At 41.1% G+C, this 20,999-nt stretch overlaps 1 protein-coding gene across 5 annotated transcripts in view; it reads left to right on the top strand.

Annotated features, from left to right (window-relative positions):
* Window positions 1-20,999, top strand: part of tcf4 (transcription factor 4) — a 181,018-nt gene that overhangs the window by 126,494 nt on the left and 33,525 nt on the right. The gene's annotated exons all lie outside the window — the stretch shown is intronic.

The following is a 20,999-nucleotide window of genomic DNA, read 5'->3' as shown; positions in this document are numbered from 1 at the left end:
CAGAAAACATTAAAAATCTGCAATAATCTCAACTTTAATCTGCAGAATTCCCACTGATAGGATTTCCTTGATAAATGGTTAAAATCATTTGTCGACATCAGAACCATCAGAGCGTCTTTACCAACCACAGTTGAGCCGTATTATTTGGTATATTTATTCCCTCCCTGCGTGTTTCCCAGTTGGATGGACGGGTCGGGATGAAACGGGTTGGACTTGGTCGCTCTGCTCCTGCAGAGGAAACGACGACGGGGGAAAATAAAAAGCAGATTTGGGGAAAATGTGAGTTAAATCAGCTGAAGGTGAATCAGCCTCTGAAGCTGTAAATATTAAATCGCTCTGGATGATGGGCTCAAGCTGAGCGATCTGGAGTTCAGTTGGTGCAGGAATCTGCAGCAGAAATGCAGATCTGGGGAATATTTGTTGCTCCGGAGCGACCAGCTGCTGAATGAGGCTCTTTGTAACGGAGCCGCTCCGTTTTACTCGGTTTTAAGCCCTTGACTTCAGAGTGCAAGGTCACAGCTGCCAAAACACTGACCATGCACGTCACACACACACGCCTGGACAGTGTGTGTGTCCCATATGGGAAGGTGGGCCGCAGAATCCATCTGCATTCCTGGGATAGCTGGGAATCTCCATGGCGACCTGCGAGGAGCAGGTCCGGCTCCGGGCGCGCGGCCGGACCGGCGCCGAGCGATGTTCCTGGAACACGCCCTCTCTGGCGGCCATGTTGGAAATGTGCAGACTTGGCAGCGGTGAGTCCGATCTGCTGATCGCCGTGGCGACGGGTGGATTAGGAAACAATACCCACGGCCTCGTGTTCGATCGTTTCTCTGCTGACAGAAAAGATTTCATTACATCGATTCATTTCAAAGCGACAAATTTACTGAAGTTAATCTGATAAAATTATTGTTGCTTTTCTGATTTAAGTGTTTAAATCATTTTCTGAATCCTAAATGAGATTTAAGCTCATATTTTAATTTTAGCAGCTTGGGAGTGGAAGTGATGAGTCTGCTGGATGGAGCTGAGATGAGGGTGATGGTGCAGAGGCCAGACTTTGAGTCATGCAGATCATTCAGATTAGATTAGATCAGATCATTCAGATCAGATTAAATCAGATCATTCAGATCAGATTAAATCAGATCAGATTAGATCAGATCATTCAGATCAGATTAGATCAGATCATTCAGATCAGATTAAATCAGATCAGATTAGATCAGATCATTCAGATCAGATTAGATCAGATCATTCAGATCAGATTAAATCAGATCAGATTAGATCAGATCATTCAGATTAGATTAGATCAGATCATTCAGATCAGATTAAATCAGATTAGATCAGATCATTCAGATCAGATTAAATCAGATCAGATTAGATCAGATTAGATCAGATCGCTGTGACATCAGCAACAATCAGGTGAAATCATGTGATCACGATGAGATTACTGGATATTAACATCATGAGATCAACCAGTTAACTCAGATTTTAAGAGTTTTCATAACATCAGACACAAATTTCAAAACTGTCAAGTCCTAAAACCAATCAGTTGATAATCATCTGATATCTAATCTATTGATAATTAAGGCGGGTATGAATGATTTTCTATGTGCTGTTTTATAATAAAACATGTTTTTTTTCCCCAGTTTTTTAGGTTTTTGAGCTCCTTGTTTCATTTTCTCCCAGATTCAAACTGACTGGTTGAATCTGTGTCACTCTAATCTACCTGGGTGTGAATAATCTGAGGCAGATTTTTAGTCTTAATCTGCAGATCAGAACTGAAACGAAACCAGTAAAAATCTGATTGGTGCGTCTCTCCAGGTGCTAAAATAAAACGTAACCTGGTGAAACCAGTTGGTTTCCACGTTTAAGAAATTGTTTTATGATAATAGTAAGGGCTTGTATCGGTGATAGATTTGTGGATTGTGGATTATTTCTGCTGGTTTTGGATCTTTTTGTTAATTCAGTTTGATCAAAACCTTCAGTTTGATCAAAACCTTCAGTTTGATCAAAACCTTCAGTTTGATCAAAACCTTCAGTTTGATCAAAACCTTCAGTTTGATCAAAACCTTCCCAGCTGCTCGTCACTCCGACGCTTTTCCTCCTTCAGGTTCCTGAAGCCGGACGGCGTTCGGTTTCTGCTGCTGCTGTTTCCCCGTTAGCTACGTTAGCTGGAAACACCGCTCTGTGTGTGTGTGTGTGTGTGTGTGTGTGTGTTTTGGACCTAAAGCCTGTTCTCACATGTGCTGAGCTCGGGCTTCACAGCAGAAACACGAGCTTAAGTAAGTTAAGGTTTTTGGCTGGAGATGAAAGCAGAGCTGTGTGTGTTTCTGTGTGGAAGACACCATTTTAAACACTCCGCTTCACAGCACTCCACTTTCCTACACACACACACACACACACACACACACACACACACACACACACACACACACACACAAGCCTCCCAGTCTGCATTATCGCAGTGGAAAAATGGGGCTGTTGTCGTTTTGTTTAGGGCGTGTGTGTGTCTGTGTCTGTGTGTGTGTGTGTGTGTGTGTGTGTGTGTGTGCGCGTGTGTGTGTGTGTGTGTGTGTGTGTGTGTTTAGTGGGTCAGTCATGCTGTTAGCGAGGCTGCATGGACTCGCTGATAAACACCAGACAGCTGTCACACTTTAAACAACAAGAGAAGCTAACTGCTAACCCAGAGCCGGTGGGCTGAGCTCGGCCCGCTCCGCTCAGCACCGGGCCGGAACCGACCCGACACCGGGCTTTGGGCCGCTGATGATGGCGGCCATTAAAACGCCGCCTTCAGGTGTTTAATGTCACCTGGTGGAGATTTTAGCTGAACACGGTTTTAATGCTGCTGAGGCAGAAACGTCGTGTTTCTCTGCTGATGCAGATGATGACTGCAGCTGAAATTATTCTGGGATTAAAGTCACAATTCAGAAATTAAAGACAGAAAATTTAGACTCCAATCAGAAAATTCTGAGATTAGAGTCGATATTCTAAAAATAAAGTCAACATTCAGAAATTAAATACAGAATTCTGAGATTGAAGTGAGAAAATTCTGAGATTAAACTCAAAATTCTGAGATTAAACTCAAAATTCTGACATTTAAATCAGAATTTTAAGATTAGTCAAAAAATCTCAAGATCTCAGTCTGAAAATTCTGACATTAAAACCAAAAGTCTTTGAAAACAACAATCATAATTCTGAGATTAAAATTCAGATTCTGAGATTAAAGAAAGAAAATCCTGAGATTTAGATTTCTCTGGTTGCTCTAATCTCCATTTTCTCCTGAATCACTTTGTGCAAAACTCTTTATTCCATGAACATATTTTTCCCTCTACTGGTAAATTTACACAAATCTGTTAAACTAAAAGACGACGAGCAAAAATAGTAAAACATTGATAACAGCTGATTATTATCTGACCCATGGATATCACTCGTTGTAGACGGTTGTTTTATATTAAAACTAGTTTTTTTCCTCTAATGCTGGTTGATGCAAATTCCACACATACCAAGTGGAAGCACTTTGCTGACATCTGGTGGTCAAAGTTATGAGCGTAGTTACTCTAACTTGCATGGTGATCATATTTTGTACATTAAAGTGGAGGACCTGCTGAAACATTTGGATCCGACCAGAACTCAGAACCTCCATGTTTGATGAGCAGCGTGAAGCAGAGCCGCCATGTTGGGAGGCGATGAAACCCTAAAGTAAAACCAAGCAGAGTGAAATCCGCTTCTCCTCCTGCCATCCGTCTCTATCTCCCCATCTCAGAAAACCCAGAGCGTGCGGCCGGACGGCGCGCGTCCTGCAGCGCCGCATTGATGTTGCGGTGATAGATGCGTCCATATGGTCGGCGTTAGCGCTGTACCTGATCGCAGAGAGAGGAGGAGAATCAAAGACAACAAAGGGGAATAAAGAACGACATAAAGAACAAACAGAGAAGGATCCTGCAGCGCTGCAGTAATCAGCTCTTTGATCTGACTCCTTTATTATTCCAGCGTGGGCCAAATAATGCAGTCCTGATTGTATTGCTGGCAACCAGCGCGCCTCCATATGTTGGCTATTAGAGGCTCCACTGTCTCCACGCTGCTGCTTCTTCTTCTGTGGTGCTTCGTCGGGGTCACAGGGCTCATTCCTCCACGCTTATCTGCTCTCATTTGCTGCTCAGGTTGAATGTGCATAAACAAGGAGCTGAGGAAAAGTGTTAAAAATCATCCAAGAAAAACAAGGAAACCAGCATCAGACTGGAAGTTTCCAGTCGATCATTGAAGACTGATCAGCTGATACTGATTGATTTTTGTCTGAAAATGTTGCAACATTCTGGCTGATTGTTAAATCTTTGTCGGTAGATGAATATCAACCGATGGCTGATGTTCCACAGTTAAAATAATAATAATTTCATTTATTGGAGGAAAATCTTCCTGTCCAACCCGACTTCATGAGAAAGTAAGGACACCCTGAACCGAATCGCTGGTTCCTCCAACAGATGAAACATGATGTTTAGAACCAGAACCAATATTTAGCAGTATCTCTACTCTTTCAACACTTTTGAGAAAAAACAGCCAGAAACAAAATGGATATAAATATTGGTTGTTTATAAATTACCAATATCGTTTGATCAGATATTAGTGCTGATATGTCGTGTATTTCTGGTAATTAGTAGTAATGAGTCTTTAACAATTTGATTGAGTCACATCATGATTTAGGTCCAGACTTTGACTAGGCCTCTTCATAGTCTCCATGCAGAACCAGAATCTCGACTGGATGGATGTTTTGTCAGCTGGGTTCTGTTTAAGGCATTTATTGTGTGAAACTGCCCTTTAATTTAAATTCTCTGAGTGTTCAGATGGAAAAGAAGATCATCAGTTTTGGTGTTGCATGTCGCTGCGTCATTAAAAATGGCCGACTTAAATGTTGACAGAGTTTTTCTCCGTTTGGCTTCCTGCTTCAACTCAACCTGATCTTGTGTTTTATTGCTTTGTTCTGCAGTAAACGGTGATTTTCATGTGTAGTTTTTAGTTTTTATGCTTTTATATTGATTTATTAGTGAATTCATGATGTTTTGCCACAATTTTAAACATAAATTTACGTTTTTCAATCAACTCAAGTTTTATTCTAACAACTTTCTTTATATATGCATGAACTTTGACTAGAAATTACATCAAATTAAGCTATGGGTGCTAACGCATTAGCATCAAAGCGCAGCATGTTTTATCTTTATTTTTTCTGCCATGATTTTTTTGCCACGTTGTAGAAAAATTACATTTAAAACACAAAGCTACTGGGAACAGTGTGTTGTAACTTTTGTTTGCACTTTGTCTTCAGATTTTAAAGAAAAAAAATCAAGAGTTTGACACTTTTATTGAATAAATTTTGATTTTGGTAAAAGAAGTCAGAAAATTTCACAGTTTTTGGAGCTGAATTACACCGAACAGTAGATAAGTTTAAACCTGTCTCTGAAAGTTGGATCTGAATTGATTTAACTGCTTTCATGTTGTTGTTTTCAAATATTTACAGTTTAATTTCCACGTGTGAACAAAAAGTCACAGCAAAATAAAACTAAACTACACTGAAAAACCTCAGTTGAGTTTTTTTCAGAAAATTGTGCATGAAAGTGTTTAGTTTAAAATGAATCTTCATATTCAGCAGTTTAGCGACCAAATAATCTGCCAGTGGAAATATTATTTTTCCAACAATATAAAGAAATTGTTGACTTAAAACAAGCTACAATTTCTTGCTAAAAATGTTCTTCTAAGCGTTCCAAGACATTTGTACTACAAACTAAGACTTTGTGAAAAAATATGAACCTGTTTAGTATTTTAGTTTTTACTACCAATTTTTGGCAGGGTCAGTCCTCCGTATAATGAAGCACAGCTAAAAACAAGCTAATTTACTGCAGATAAACCTCTGAAGGGTTACGTGGAGCTTGTGGGGGGGCTCCCCTGGTCCCAGACTCTGACTAAGAACGAGTCGGAGCATCTTTAGAGCTGATGGCAGGAAAGTCCAGATGATGATTTTACTGTTTGTTCTCATGAAGACGACCAGGATGAGTCTGGTGGAAACAGAACCGCGGGGCCGTGACTCAGACTTTTAATCTTCATTAACATCTCAGTGGATCAGGGGAACCGGCTGCGATCAGAATCAGATGTTGGGTTTAAGGTGATTTAATCCTCCGCTCACCCACTGCTGATGCTTTCGCCCAATAATTCGCTGCGTAAATTTCCTGCTTGTTGGGTTTGAACCGGGATCAGACAGAAGAGAAGAGCTGGACTGAGTTAAAACTTCTAGGACGGATGATAAAAGGACATCTGGAAGTCTCTTTGTGTCTGTCTTGTCTATTTTTAGGCAAATAAGCAAATATTCTCTCTGAAACGCGTTTAAAAGCAAAGGAAACCCGTTAATTTGAAATGAAATTCAGCTGCGGTTCCAGGGATCTGACTCCATAAAAACCTTTCACAGTCTGAAAACATCCGGTGATGTAACGCCGGCGTAATGGCTGCGCAGCAGGAGCGGGGTCAGAGGTTAAGATTCTCACAAACCCAGGATGACGGAGACGAAGGATTAAGTGAGGTTTTATGTGGCAGTGCTGCTGATTTTACTGGAAAGTCATAAAAACGAGCGAAATGAAAAATATCCAAAGGAAAAATGATTTTAAATGTTTTTCAGGCTCTAAAGTTTTAATTCTGCTTCACAAAATATCAACTCCTCATTCAGTGGCGGCTAAAAGGTCGACTCAGCAGGAAATGTGAAGGTTAAAGCTTCTGCAGAGGAAACGTATGGAGGACTGGTCCTGCCAAAATTACTAAAAAGTATAGAAATAAATAAATGTCTTGTTAAAGTAATTAATGTGACAAATAATAACTTTCTTAACTTATTTGGTTATCCAATCTGACCTAAAGTTTATTTTTCATTTTCACCAGTACTTTCACAATATCTCTTATTTTTCATTTTATTTCCAGTTTCATTGTTTTATTGGTTTGATTTAAACTGCAGAAGTATTCACTCCATTTAAACGGTTTGGTCACAGCCGCACACCTCAGCACATCTTCCTGAGATTTCAGCCTCCTTTGTAACCAACTACCTTCACCATGACATATGGTAGCGGCAGCATCATGCTGTGGGGAAGCTAGTCTGGTTTGATCCAAAGATCTAAATCCAGGAAAATCCTGGAAGAAAACGTGAGACTGTTCACCTTCCAGCAGGAAAACTAGGCCAAATGTACAGCCGGAGATACTATCAGATGGCCTAGTTAAAGTCCAGACCAAATCCAAATGGGAGGCTGTGTGTAAGATTTTGAAAAGTGATGTCCACAGATATGTCTGAACAATATATTGCAAATATATCATCAATATCCACATCCCAGCATCTGTTGCTAATATATTCCAAGCTTTGAAAGCTAGCATTTTTCATGCTAATCTAACATTTAGCTAATTGGATAGAATCTCAGTGTAGCATATGCTCACACTGGACACTAATTACATTGCCTAAGAGGTTAAAGGTCACAGAGTGATGGAAACACAGATGAGGAAGAGAGGATGAAAGAAAAAGGCAGATTTCACAGCTGATATCACAATATTTACTGGTAATATTGCGATATTTTCTCATATTGTGTAGTTCTGTTCACAGATGATCTTCATCTATCCTGATGGAGTTTGATCTGTTTCATAAAGACTAAAACCTCATTTTCTAGATGCTCAAAGCCGGTGCAGACAGCGCTGACTCAGGGTGCTGAAAACAGAAGCACACCACACTTTTCAGATTTATTTTTGGGGAAAAATATTGAAATGCTTTTAGTTTGTGTTGGTTTTTCAGATTAAGATGAAGGAACCTGATGTTTGTGGTTTAATGTTTAAGCGGTGTGAAAACTTTAAACGTTTCATTCACCTGATGAACTAATGGATCTAATTTAATCTATTTTCTGATTTTCTGGGATTCGGGTTGACCTCTGACCTGAAGCAGCTGGTCACAGGTCGCCCTGCGTCGGCCATCTTAGCGTTGGGATTGAGGTTCGGCGCGCCGCCCGCCTCCTGGCTCTGCCCGCCTGTCTGCTCTGAGCTTCAATAATTAACATGCAGCGGCGGCCATCTTAGCTTTTTTGGCACGGGGTTCTTTTGGTGCCAGCTGGTGTGTTGCCTTGGCAACGGAGTCCCGGCGACACGGTTGTAGCGCTCCCAAACTTTCTGAGATGAATCTCTGGCGGCCATCTTAGAGGAGGAGACGTTTTGTTTATTTACCGCTGCTGTTCTCGCCCCGACAGAGCTGACGTCTGATTGGCTGAGCGCCATGTGACGGGCGATTTGATTGGCTGTCAGGCAGGACGAATGTCTGTATTTAGATTATTTTTGTTTGTTTTGAATTTGCTGGGTTTAAAACTGAAGATGTATATTTTATTTGTTCATTTAGTTTCCCACCTGCTTAATGTGTTGCATGCTTCCTGTTCCATGTTCAAAATAATAAAATATTAAGAAAAAACATACAAACCAACTAAAGTTTCTTTAAAATATGACAGACAGACTCAATGAGGGACTTCCTGTTGTTTACATAGACATGAAATCACCAGATATGTTACTGTCAGAGGTCTGAGGTGTTTTAATTAAACTAAATGTGTTTATTTAAAATGAGACTTTAGTCGTCGTTAATGAGGATCAGAAAACTGGATGAAAGAGGACAGATTATGAACGATGGGAGCGTGGAATTGTGGGTAAAATCTCTGGATTTGTTTATTTTCTACATTGGAAATGGAATCAGATTTTTATTTACTGTAAAAACGATGGATGACCCAACGAACCATGAGGCTCCACAGCAACTGGAAACCAGTTTAAACTGGGCTGCCTGTCGGACGGCAGGTGTGTGTGTGTGTGTGTGTGTGTGTGTGTGTGTGTGTGTGTGTGTGTGTGTGTGTGTGTGTGTGTGTAGACTTGTTAATTACTTCATCATTGATTATTTATAAAACAACTTAATGAGCTGTCAGGCGGCCAAATGGCGGCAGACCAACAACCAGTCACCACTGGAGAGGAAGAGGAGGAGGAAGAGGAGGAGTCTTTCTTTTTGTCATCCATCACTCCTCCCTTTGAGCCATCCTTACATCCTGTCTTCCTTCCTTCCTTCGTCCCTCCTTCCTTTCATCCTTCCTTCTTTCTTTTCTTCATCTTTCCTTTCCTTCCTTCTTTCCTCGTTCCTTACTCCCTCCTTCCTTCCCTCCTTCCTTCATCCCTCCTTCCTTGCTGTTTCATCCTTTAAACTATCTGAAGTGTTTCCTTCTCTCTCTCCCTGCGTTGGTCGGTCGAGGCCGTCCTCTCGCTAACGACGGCTGGCAGTCGGCAGCATGTGGCAGTAATTAAATCAAAGGAAGCCGCTGAAAGAGAGACGGTGGGGGAGAAAGAGAAGAAGAAGAAGGAGGAAAAAAAGCGTTTGCATGTCGGCTTCGCCAGGAAAAAAAATCCTGGCAGTTAAAAGAAAAACGGGCGGCTAATAAAAACGATCGTGGAGGAGACTCGTAAAGAGCGGTCACCTGTGGAGAAGTGTTTTTGTTCTCCGGCCTGGAAAACCTGTGTGCTCACACACACACACACACACACACACACACTCTGTTAATCTGAGTGTGTGTGCCGAGTCACTTCTGCTGCTGTGATCAGAAACACGGAGTAAAGTTTGTTGATTTTAAAGAAATGGAGAATAAACTGCAGATGTAGCGAATTCCCTGTCAGTCATTTCTAAACCTTCTGTGGTTTCAGCTAATCGAGCTGATCTGGCTTTTCTACAGGCTACAGGGCGAACAAGGCTTTAAGTTTATATAAATACGTATTTAGTCATGCAGGACTAATTAATCTGTTGTGTATAATTTCTTAATATGAAACTTTTCTGCCAGGTAAATGTTTGAGTCACTTTCGTTGTGTTCTGTGACTCGAGGTGGTTCAGGCTACCGCTAACTAGCTGCTAATGTGTCTTTGCTAGCTGGTCCAGGTTTAGCTACCATGAGCTAAGCACAAATTATTTCCAGTTGGCCGGATAACGTTTATCTTTGCCAAACAGGATAACTTCTGTTGCCAAACCATCCGATGATAGGAGCATTCGCTGCAAAATGCTAGCTGGCTAGCTTTCTTGTTTCTACCATGAGTTAAATTTATCGCTAACTGGATGGATGATGCTTGCCTTCCCATTGGCTAACTTCCAATGCTAAGACATGCAATGCTAGGAGCATTCTGTGCAACAAGCTAACTAGCTTCATCAGAAATGGCTTTGGGTTTATTTTAAATGTAACGGACAGAAAAAAGGATCAGAGGAAATAGAAAGGAAGAGAGGAGGGATAGAAAGTTTAAAGGGAAAGAAGAAGATAAGAATAAGAGAAGAAAAGTAAAAGTCTGTTTCTGCACCTGCAGGAAGAGAGAAAAACAGAAACCAGAGAAACGGCTGAAAAGTCCTGATTAATACAAGATGCACTTAGTGGAAACGTGGATTAACTTTAAATCATTAATAGACCAAAGGAGAGACATCATGAAGGCGGTCTGAGGTAAGCTGGTCTGGGTGGCGGTTCTGTCTGGTTCTGCCGGGTTCTCTGGTCTCAGTGATCAGCAGCAGCTCTCAGCAGACCGGATCTCTGAGTGGATCTCTGAAAGGCCCCGGGTTCTTCGTATCGTCTCTGGCGGCCTTTCTCCCCCAGGCCTCTCCGTATTTCCTGCCATGAAGCCACATTATGTTTCCCATCATGGAAATCCAGCTGCCCAGTTTCCTGCCTGCACAGAAATGAACGATTCTGCTTTTAGGAAACTTTAGATCAAGAAAGAAATTGACTCAGACACATTCACACCCTTATGTGTTGTTTTGTTAGAGCCACAAATTTAAATGTGTTTTATGAAATATGGGATTTTATGAAATAGACCAATAGATGCTGTTTTATTGTAGAGTAGAAGGAAAATGATGCAAAATGAAACCGCAGCCGATTTCAACCTGACGCCCACATTAGCTGCTAACAGGCTATTTGTTTCGCTCTGGACTGAGAGAATCTGTGAACTGAAACCTTTAACTCATGCCACAGATTCTCAACTGGGCTTTAACTAGGCCATTCTCTCGGGACATTACCCGGTGGGCCGGTCCGACGTTCACAGAACGGTGGAGTAGTCGTGTTGTAATCGGGAGGTTGTTGGTTAGATTCCTTCTGTCCATGTGCCTCTGAGCAACGCACCTAATAATTAAATCGACTGGAAAGCGCCTGACAAGTTCAGTCCAGTTATCTTAACATCTCCTTCCTGCATGATGCTGCCACCACCAGGCGGTGTGCTCTGGCTGTTGGTTTTCAAGGCGTCGGAGTGGAAATCAAACACTTTGTTTGCTAATCATGTGACCTTGGAGGCAGCTGGCTCCTGAGAGAAACGGCAGTTTAAATCACAGCGGATGCAGTTTACATGCAGAATTAGACGTTTAGAGGCTGAAAGCTGTGGAGCAGCTCCAGTGCTAACAGATATAGCACTTCTGAAGACACACACAATCCTCCAGCTAATTCAGAGTAATTAGTGGTCAATTAAAGAGCTGTGACATCACAGGCTGTCTGAGGCTTTGATCTGGTGGCTCCTGGCAGGACCAGACGCCATCTTGAATCCATTTACAGGCCGCAGCGTAAACATGGCACACAACCGGACGCTCTGCTGCCTCTGCTGCTGCTTTTATGTCTTTTTGCTTCTGGACTTTCCTTTTTTCTGGTTTTATTCTTTAATCCAGTCTCTGGTTTTATTTTTGGCATCTGGTGAGACGTCTTCAACATTTGCTCTCATCAGGTTTTATTCTGTTATTTGGGCTCATGTTTCCCTCGTTTCGTGGCTCAAAGTGAATCGAACAGATTCCGGTTGTTTGGTAGCCTTGTTGTTCTGACTGTTTGTGTCCATAACGGGAACGCTTTGTCTCCAACTGTGAGAAACGATGAAATCATACAAATACTTAACAACTGAGGAAAATAAACAGATTATGAATTTTCTTTGCTGGTGCAGAATGGAGCGGCTTCGTTTATTCAGTCTTTATCACCAGCAGTGCAACAGCAATTAAATTTTGGCCCATACCGATATCAGTATTGCAGTTTGGCTGATAAACAATATTTATTGATATTATATGTGTTTAATTTTCTACATCCTGAAAAAGCAACATGCAATATTTGGTTTCATGTCATGATTTAATTCTTGTGCAGGTCAGCAATGAGTTTGACCAGCTTGATGGTCTCTGAGAAAATGGTTGAAGGATGTGGGTTGGTTACAGTTCATCACTATGGTATCACCATCGTTTGTCGTTTCATCACAGTTTAATACAACATGTTGGTAGTTAAAAACCTCATTTCTATGCTGATGACGCCTTCATTCACATGTACAACAGGATCATCAGTACGACGTTCTGAAAGGTTGTATTTCTGTTTTGGTAACCCAGATTTGACAAATCATGGAACATAATCTGTCTGAAATGTTGCTGGTTGTTATAGAAAGTGTCCTGAATGAGGCTGCAAACTGTAAAATGATGTGTAAAACTTTGTGGGAACTGGTTGGATAAAACCCAGTGGAGGCGTTGATTAACCGAGCGCCTCAGATGGAGACGAAACCTTCAGCCGAGCTAAAGAGGAGAAGAGCCTCTAACTGGGAGAGACCTGGTGAATAATAGATGAACAGTCTGCTGCCTGAACACATCAGGATCCACCTGACATGATACCAACACCTGTGTGGCCAGGTTATTAATGCAGATTGTTACATTCTTAAAGTATTTTCTTCAGCTTGTGACAGAATGCTGCATCCTTGGTGCACAAATCAGCGTCATCACAGGTCCTTCCTCCCAGCAGCTGCTAATTTGTAACCATAACTACTCCAAACAAACTCAAAACATATTGACTGCTGTTATTGTTTTATGCACACACACACACACACACACACACACACACACATATATATATACACATATATAGATATATACAGACACATTTGGAAGTGTTTTAGCTGTACTTTTCTCTAACGCTGCAACTACTATTTTAGTAATTAAATTTAAAAATTGGCTCAATTTGTAGCGTTTTTTATGCAATATTAGAAATATATTGGAGACAAACAATTCCTTTGAAATTCTAAAATCAACATTTTATTGCCTATAATACAATAAGAGCGCCTCTTTAGTGAATGTTTGAAAAGAAAATTTACTGACTGCATCTTCCTCCTTTATGAGATGTAAATAAAAATGGAGTCAGATTTTAGTGATTCTTGAGTCATTTCTCCGGCTAGCGCTAGGCTAGCATTTGTTTTGGTTGTATTTACCCAGAATCCCCTGCGCTGTAGTCCACTTCCTGCTTTTGGAGCGGTCTCTGGTCCGCTTGGCGTTCACATTCAGACCACTTCAGCCGAACCCAGACTGTTTGTAGGACCAGAGTTTGGTTTTATTGATCCGATTCACACCGAACCGGACTCTGGTCCTTAACGCCGCGCTCGGCGTTGTTCTGTCGTTGTTTTAAAGTGAAAACCACCAGGCTGCTTCTTCATCCGGTTCTGTTTAAGGAGAAGCTTCACCAGAGTCCAGTTTCCAAACGTCTCCCACCGACTCGTGTCACACACTTTCTGTGTTTCTTTGTCCGGACCCCCGGTGTTTTCTGTCTGAGTGACTCGACCCCCCCTTCAGTCACAGGTGCAACGCGCTCGAACACACACACATGCTGAGTCCACTTGTCTTCACGTAGGGGGCTCTAATCAAGCCTCAGGAAGCCGGAGCTCCACAGGGAGCTGTGTGTGTGTGTGTGTGTGTGTCGCAAAGTGAGCTGAGGAATGCGTCGGTCCATGAAACTCTGTGAGTGTGTGAAGGCGCTGCATGTTTTCAATTACACCCAAGTATTTTTGCAGATGTGAGTGTATTTGCTCTCTTTGTGCCCCGTTTCTGTCTGGTTATTTGATGTTTCTCCTCCCTCTCTCTCTCTCTCTCTCTTGCTCTCTCTCTCTGTCTCTCTCTCTCTCTCTCCGCCTCTCTCTTTTGCTCTCTCTCCCTCTCTTTCTCTCTCTCTCTCTCCGCCTCTCTCTCTTGCTCTCTCTCTCGCTCTCTTTCTCTCTTGCTCTCTCTCTCCCTCTCTTTCTCTCTCTCTCTCTCTTTCTCTTTCTCTCTGCTTGTTATTTTTTGTGAATCTTTAAAGTTGAATTTTGCACACTTTCCACCTCGCTGTCTCTCCAGCTTGATGCAGTGGCGGATCCAGAGTTTTTCTGGGTTTTCTGAGTTTTCAGTTTTTCTGAGTTTTTCTGGGCCCCGTTTTAAAACCGTTTCATGTCTTCGGTTTGCTCTTGTACCAAACTAGGTCAGGTTTTCTAAAACACATGGAGGCTTTAAGCAGATCCACCAGGCAAGCTAAAGAAAATTAAGTTTTTATCTGCAAGCCTGCCTCCCATGTGGTTTAAGGCTATGCTAACACAGCAGGCTAACTCAACCCAAATTAAAATTTTTAAAACAAATTTGACTTTTTTACCAAATACAAATAGACTTAATCTGATTTTCTTTGCCAAAAAGGACCAAAATCCATCTTTTACACCAAATCTGACCAAAACCTGACTTAAAAGAAATAAATTAACAAACTCGACCCAAATGCAACATTTTTTAAAATCAGATTTGATCCAAATTAAATTGCTGAGCAGCAGTGTGCAGCAACAGATGGTGGATGTTCCTCTATGCAGGTGGAGAAAACACCGGTCGGTTTTCTCAGGAATCCTATAAGAAATTAAACGTACTGGAACATTTTGGCAGTTTGTTGTCTTAACTTTTTACAACTTTTGTCCAACTTTAAATAATGTTAGTTTGAATGAAATGTTAGTTTGTCAAAGCATCCATCCGTCTGGAAGGATGGATCATTTCCTGCTTTACTCCCATTTCTCCGTTTGAGCGTCTGTTAGTGAAAATCATCTTAAAGTCGATACGCTAACAGCAGGGGTAATTTTTCATTTAGCACTGTTGCTAGCTTTGAAAACAGTTAGCTCACTTAGCTTCCCCAAGTTAATGAAGTTAAAACAGCCAAGTAAAGTGCTAATTTACTTGGTTGTTTTGTAAGCTTTCAGTTGAATAAAATTCAACATCTGTGTTGAAGTTTTGGTTATAGACTATTAAAAATACTTCAGCTAGTTAGACATTTATTCTCATGCTCTTTGAAGTGGGTGAAGACTGTTTACACAGCACTTTCATTTCCTCTCTATTTTTCCCAATAACTCAAACTAGAAACATGTGGGAGCAAAACTAAACAGTGGAGAACTAGATATAGAGGAGATTGTAGAGCATGTGAATTATGATGAAGCTAGCACTTTAGCATTAGCCTAGGCTAGCTACAGAGCACACAGTTATCTGTTTCTAACCATTTAGCCTGATATAAGGAATAACAATTTGATGTTTTTTTACATTTTCATTGTTTTATTAACAAAATATAAGCAGAATTTAGTTTTTCATTGTATCATAATTGATACATCAGGCATCTGAGGTAATTTATCAGTTATGTTTCGTTCCTTAAACCGCATTATGTTCTGTATGTCAGATTTTTGAGGAAATTGTTAAGTTCATTATTCAGGTTGTTGCTGGAAAACGTGTATCAAAAGTGACACTTATGGAGTTATAATGTAAAGCTGTGCAGGATCTGTTTACATGGTGCAAATCAAAGTTTAACAAAACAACCTGAAGTCTGAGGTTTAGTTTTTAATAAATCCAATCAAATTATCTATAATTTCAAAGATCATTTTTCTATGGTCTGTTTTTTCTGCCTCCATATTTCGTCATATGGACTCAATTAGGCATCAGGCTCAAAACTGCTCACATCTGGTTCACATTAGTGCAATTGCAGGTTGGTAGAATAAAGGCCTCTGCTTGGAGGTGGTGGGTGGGATTTCCTTCCGCTTTTACACACACACACATGCACACCCACACACACACACACGCATGCATACACACACACACACACACATGCACACCCACACACACACGCACGCATACACACACACCTCCATGTGTTTTGAATCAGGAACATAATTAACCTTCAGAGGATTCAGAGGCCGTGGCTCAGCTCTCCGCTATAAAAATCCATCTAAAAAGCAGAACCCGTCCTGCGCCCCGCCCGCTCCTCCTGCTCCGGACCGGAGCGGTTTGGATCGTCTGCGGCCCATTTGATTCGTTTTCCCACGTCAGTCTCTGGATGGACAGAGACGGGAAAAAGCTCAGAGGTTCAGAGTCACGACAGTAAGCAACATCCAAGATGTCGCTGGGTTTTGGCAGGATTCAGGCTCCGTACAAAACGATTTCTCTTCATGAAAACACGAAGCGTGACCTCCTGACTGTCTTTTCTCCGGCTTGTTTCATTTCCTACATTCAGAGAACTTGATGAAACTTTCTAGGTGGATTTTTCCAATTAAAAATGTTAAATAACTTTGCTGCACATTTATCATTTTCATGATTTAAACCAACATTATTTTCATCAACGTAGAAAAGATCAATTTATTGTATGTCTTAAAAATTTTGTGAAATAAATTAGTAAAATTTTCTAACTGTTTGTATTGAATGTTTCTAGTTTGTTGGTCTAGAAAAATGTCTCAACCAAACCAAAACTTTTCTTTTAATGTTTAGAAGTTTATGGCGTTTGTTGTGTGAAGCATTGCTGGATGTTTGTTGCCTTCAGTGAAATTAAAATCAAAGTAAAATGTGGAGAAGAAGAAATACCTTGTTACACCAAACATTTTCCATTTCAGAAGATCTTAATCTAAAGACATCAGTTAATCTGAGACAGTTGAGTTGAAGTATTTATAAAAGTGAAGGACTGAAGTACTTCCTGTTTCTGTTTCAGCCACAGTTCGGACAGCGTGTCTGAATCAGTAAACTTTAATCTTCAGTTATTGATAAGTCAGAAGGTTTGATACTTTCGCCCCCTACTGGACAGTCGTGGTATTTTATATTTTTAGTAGTTTCTGCTTTTCAGTCCAGGTAGAAATTGAGTTTTTTGTGCTTCTGGTGATTATCTGGCCTTTAGCACAAATTGTTTTTACGGACCTTTAGTTTGTTTTCTGGTGAATAAACTGGAGATGAAAGTGAAACCAGGCTGTTGAGAATCGCTGAAGAACATGGCGGCGGCGCGGCGTTTGGTGGCGCCTCCTCTGGCGGCTCACGGTCCAGAACCCCTGATGATCCTGTTCAGCCTGAGAGGAAGAGGAGGAGGAAGGATGACACGGTTCTGATCTGTTTGGTTTTTAGATTCATTCATATTTCCAGAAACGACCCAGAGGGCCCCGTTTGTTTGATCAGGACCCCTGGGGTGTCCAGGGTGATGCCTGAGGGACGTTTGCAGCCGAATTTTAAACTTTGGCTGAATAAATCAAGAGTTTGTGACGATTGATTGACCCGAATGATGCAGCTGAGAAGAAATCTAGATGAAGAAAGAAATATTCCATTGTTAGTGTCTGTGGATCTATTCAGTCTATTTCTATGCTTGGTGCTCTGAGCTTTATCACCCAGAACTCATACTTACATTTTCTGAAGCGTTTAAACTTTTATTGCAGTTTATTTTACATGTTTGACCAAGTTAGTGTTTAATTCAGTTTGTTTCTCTGTTATTTATTTTATATTGGCTGTTATTTTCCTGACTGCACCGACTGAACAAATTAAATGTTTTAACATGTTTGACCAAGTTTGTGAAGCTGCTGGTGAATTTAAATGAGCTCTGCTGGTTATCAAATTAATTCATAATTCAGTAGATTTATGTCTGAGTTTAGAAATATGGACGTTTTCAGTCACTTTAGCTGTTTGTCTGTATCGTATCGTATCGTATCGTATCGGCCGATTCTTCAGGTACTGATACCTGGTATCGGTGCTGGAAGGGAAACTAGTGGATCGGAGCATCCTGAGTTTTTATCATCAGAGGGAATCATTTGCTGCTTTGTTTTCTTAAAATACTTTGTAATTTATTTCAAACAAATTTTCGCATTTTTAACTATTTTAAAACAAATATTCTAGTTTAGCTAAAAGTTTGGACCCGTCTGTTTGGTTTTGTTTCTGTTTCCACCAAAGCAGCTGCTCCTTTTTTCCCAGAATCCTTTGCTGAATCAGAGAAATGAACGACCTTCAGGGTCCCTAAACGACCTTGAACAGTTTGAAAACCTGCAGGATTGAATTTAAGTTTCAGACTGAAACAGAGAAATAATAATAATAATAATAGAAATAAATCTGATCTATTTTATTGAGCTGCACTGCCTGTCAGCTGGCTGAAAATGCTTCTGCGTTTTTCCTTTGCTCACAGAAAAACTTTAGGAAGCTGCAGTAAAAATGTTTGATTCACAAAAAGACCATTTAGCTAAAAACCAAACATGGCTGCTGTTCATTTGACATTTTTCTGACTGCAGTAATGAATATGTTTCATTTGTTTCGGTGTTTTGGTCATAATCTGCATTTTTTGATCATTTATGAGAAAAAGAAAAATCTGAACTTGTTTAAATTAGAATCTGCTCTTCAAACTGGGAATCGGTGCAAAAGAACCGAAGTGTTTGTATTTCATTAATAAATGTTGGGATCATACGAGGCTTTTCTTCTTCTCCTCGTTTTCGCTCCGTTTTCCCGCTGAGAGCAGAGGTGGAGCCGGAGAGGCTGAACAGATGCTCCTCACATTTGGAGACAATAACTGGCAGAAAAGCATCAAAAGCTGCAGAACGACTGAAAGCCTCCGGTTTTTTCTTCCCTCTTTTGTTTCCATTTACCGTCTTTTTATCTCCGTCCAACCCGAAGCGTTTCGTTCTGCCGTTTCCCTCGACGGTTCGGTCTGAAACGCTCCGTTCTCATCGATACTTCCCCGCCGCGGCGCTAACGCGGCGAGCTAGCGGCGGGCCGATGTTTCCATGGCGATACTCTGCAGCCGCTGCGTGTTTCCAGCTCCAGCAGGAACCAGTTTGAGCTGGAATGCGGCTGAATTTCTTCGGCCCGGGGCGACACAGAGCCAGGCTTTGATGAAGACCGCGATGCTTCGTCTCCTGTGAAGATCCCAGATCCGTCATGCGTCTCTCCTGCCGGGCAGAACCGGTTCTGGTCCAGAAACCGGGCCTAATCTGGGCTGGATCTCGGCTCTCTGAGGAGAATTTCTACATTTTATGAAGACAAACATATGAAAAACGAGGGGCCGATATCTACAGCTGAAACGATTAATCGGTTTAATCATGATTAATCGATAATTAGAATAATTGTCAGCTAATTTAGTAACTGATTAATCATTAAGTGGCTCTAAAAAGGCAATTTTCTGAAAAATGCAACATATTCAGAGCTTTATTTAAGCCAAAATTGTTCAATGTAAAGATATATGTTTTACATTTAATGTAAAAACGTTTCAGTTCTTAAATATGTTTTATCCTCAAGTCTCAGTTTCAGCTTCACCAGGTTCAAATTCACTCAGAGAATGAATTTATTGCATTTTGAGCAGTAACATTTTTATCTTTTAATATGTTTCTAATGTTGTATTTAAGAAAAGGCTCAAGTGGTTGAATAGAAAATCTGCATAATGTGCCAGTTTGTTATCTGATTAATCATCAGTTAAAGATGTTTTCTTTAATAGTTTTCTAACTTTTTGGATTGAATATTCTCTAGAAAAGTATTTTTTAATCAAATTTCAGCAATAAAAATAAAAACTTTCCTCTGAATCGGCTGCAGTTTTCTGGCTGAAAAACATCTGACCGGCTGATTCTGATTTTGTTACAGTTTTTGTTTTCTTTTGTCTAAATGTTGCTAAGTTAGCTTAGCGTCCGTATATGTGACCTTATGGAGAGCAAAAGGTTCATATTTCTGTGGTCTTAAATTCCATGCATGGTCTTAAAAAGTCTTAAATCTGAGTTAGTAAAAACTGCAGAAACCTTGAAAAAATACTTTTTATTTTAGAAGATTAAAAAAAAGTGGAGAATCAAATCTGTACCGGTTTTAAACTGCTGTCAAGGGCCATAAAAATTATTCCAAGGGCCGCTAATGGCCCCTGTGCCTCACTTTGAGCACCCTTTATAATTATTGTCTTTAAATTGCTTCTTGATACGTTTTAAAGGCTTAAATCTTCTTTTTTTGGTTTTCTTACATGTTTATATTAATATTCAGCTCTAAACCTTTTTAAGGTCAGAATCAGTTTATTGTTGCGTTTTTCCTCATTTATCAGCATAAATAAAGTAAAATAGATGAAACTTTCTCTGCTCTCTGATTGGCTGCTGCTGACTGTGGGAATGCTGCTGCTTCCATGTCTGAGAGGACAGGAAGTCAGGTTGTTATTGTGTCTCCCTGCATTCCTCCGACTCTAACACACTCTGCACCTGTTCATGTCTGTCTGCAGCACACGCACACACGCACACACACACGCACACGCACACACACGCACACACACACGCACACACACACACGCACGCACAAATCACAGCCTTTCCACACCCGTCTGACAACACATTCAGTGGGAAAATATGTCTGCAACGCATGAGAGCCGCTCTAAATATTTTCAGTGGAATCAGGGGCTCGGTCCTGTGCGTGTGTGTGTGTGTGTACGTGTGTGTGTGTGTGTGTGTGTGTGTGTGTGTGGGGCGGGTTTGGGTCGGTGAATGTGGTTTTATGATCAGAGTCGGGTTCTCAGAGGAAGTCAGAGTTCATCCCTGATGAAATCTGCAGACGCTGAGTGGAATCGGAGGATTTGCTGCAAGGTGCATTTCAGGAAGGAAGCGGCGACTCGCAGCAGCTGCAGCAGCGCCGCAGCGAACATCTGGAGGCGGCGCAGCGGAGTGAGACTCGGCCAAACGGAGGTCCAGTCAAAGCCTTCAGTTAGTCAGGGTGGGATCAGAAACAAGAACTGGATCCATAACTCAGATTTAAGTTAAAATATTGGGTCAGAATGGATCGAAACACAAATGTACTCAATTAGGAAGGTGGTGGCAGCATCATGCTGTGGGCTTCCAGCTGAAATGGGCTGACATGACAAGATGTTGGACCATCTGTCCAGCCAGAACCTCTTCAGAACCAACCGTGGTGCGACTGCAGCAGAACCATGTCA

This window comes from Poecilia mexicana, unplaced genomic scaffold, assembly GCF_051168715.1.
Source record: "Poecilia mexicana isolate PSO_F unplaced genomic scaffold, ASM5116871v1 scaffold_12, whole genome shotgun sequence".
In the NCBI taxonomy this organism is placed as follows: domain Eukaryota; kingdom Metazoa; phylum Chordata; class Actinopteri; order Cyprinodontiformes; family Poeciliidae; genus Poecilia; species Poecilia mexicana.
This window is presented reverse-complemented; position numbering and strand designations above follow the sequence as displayed.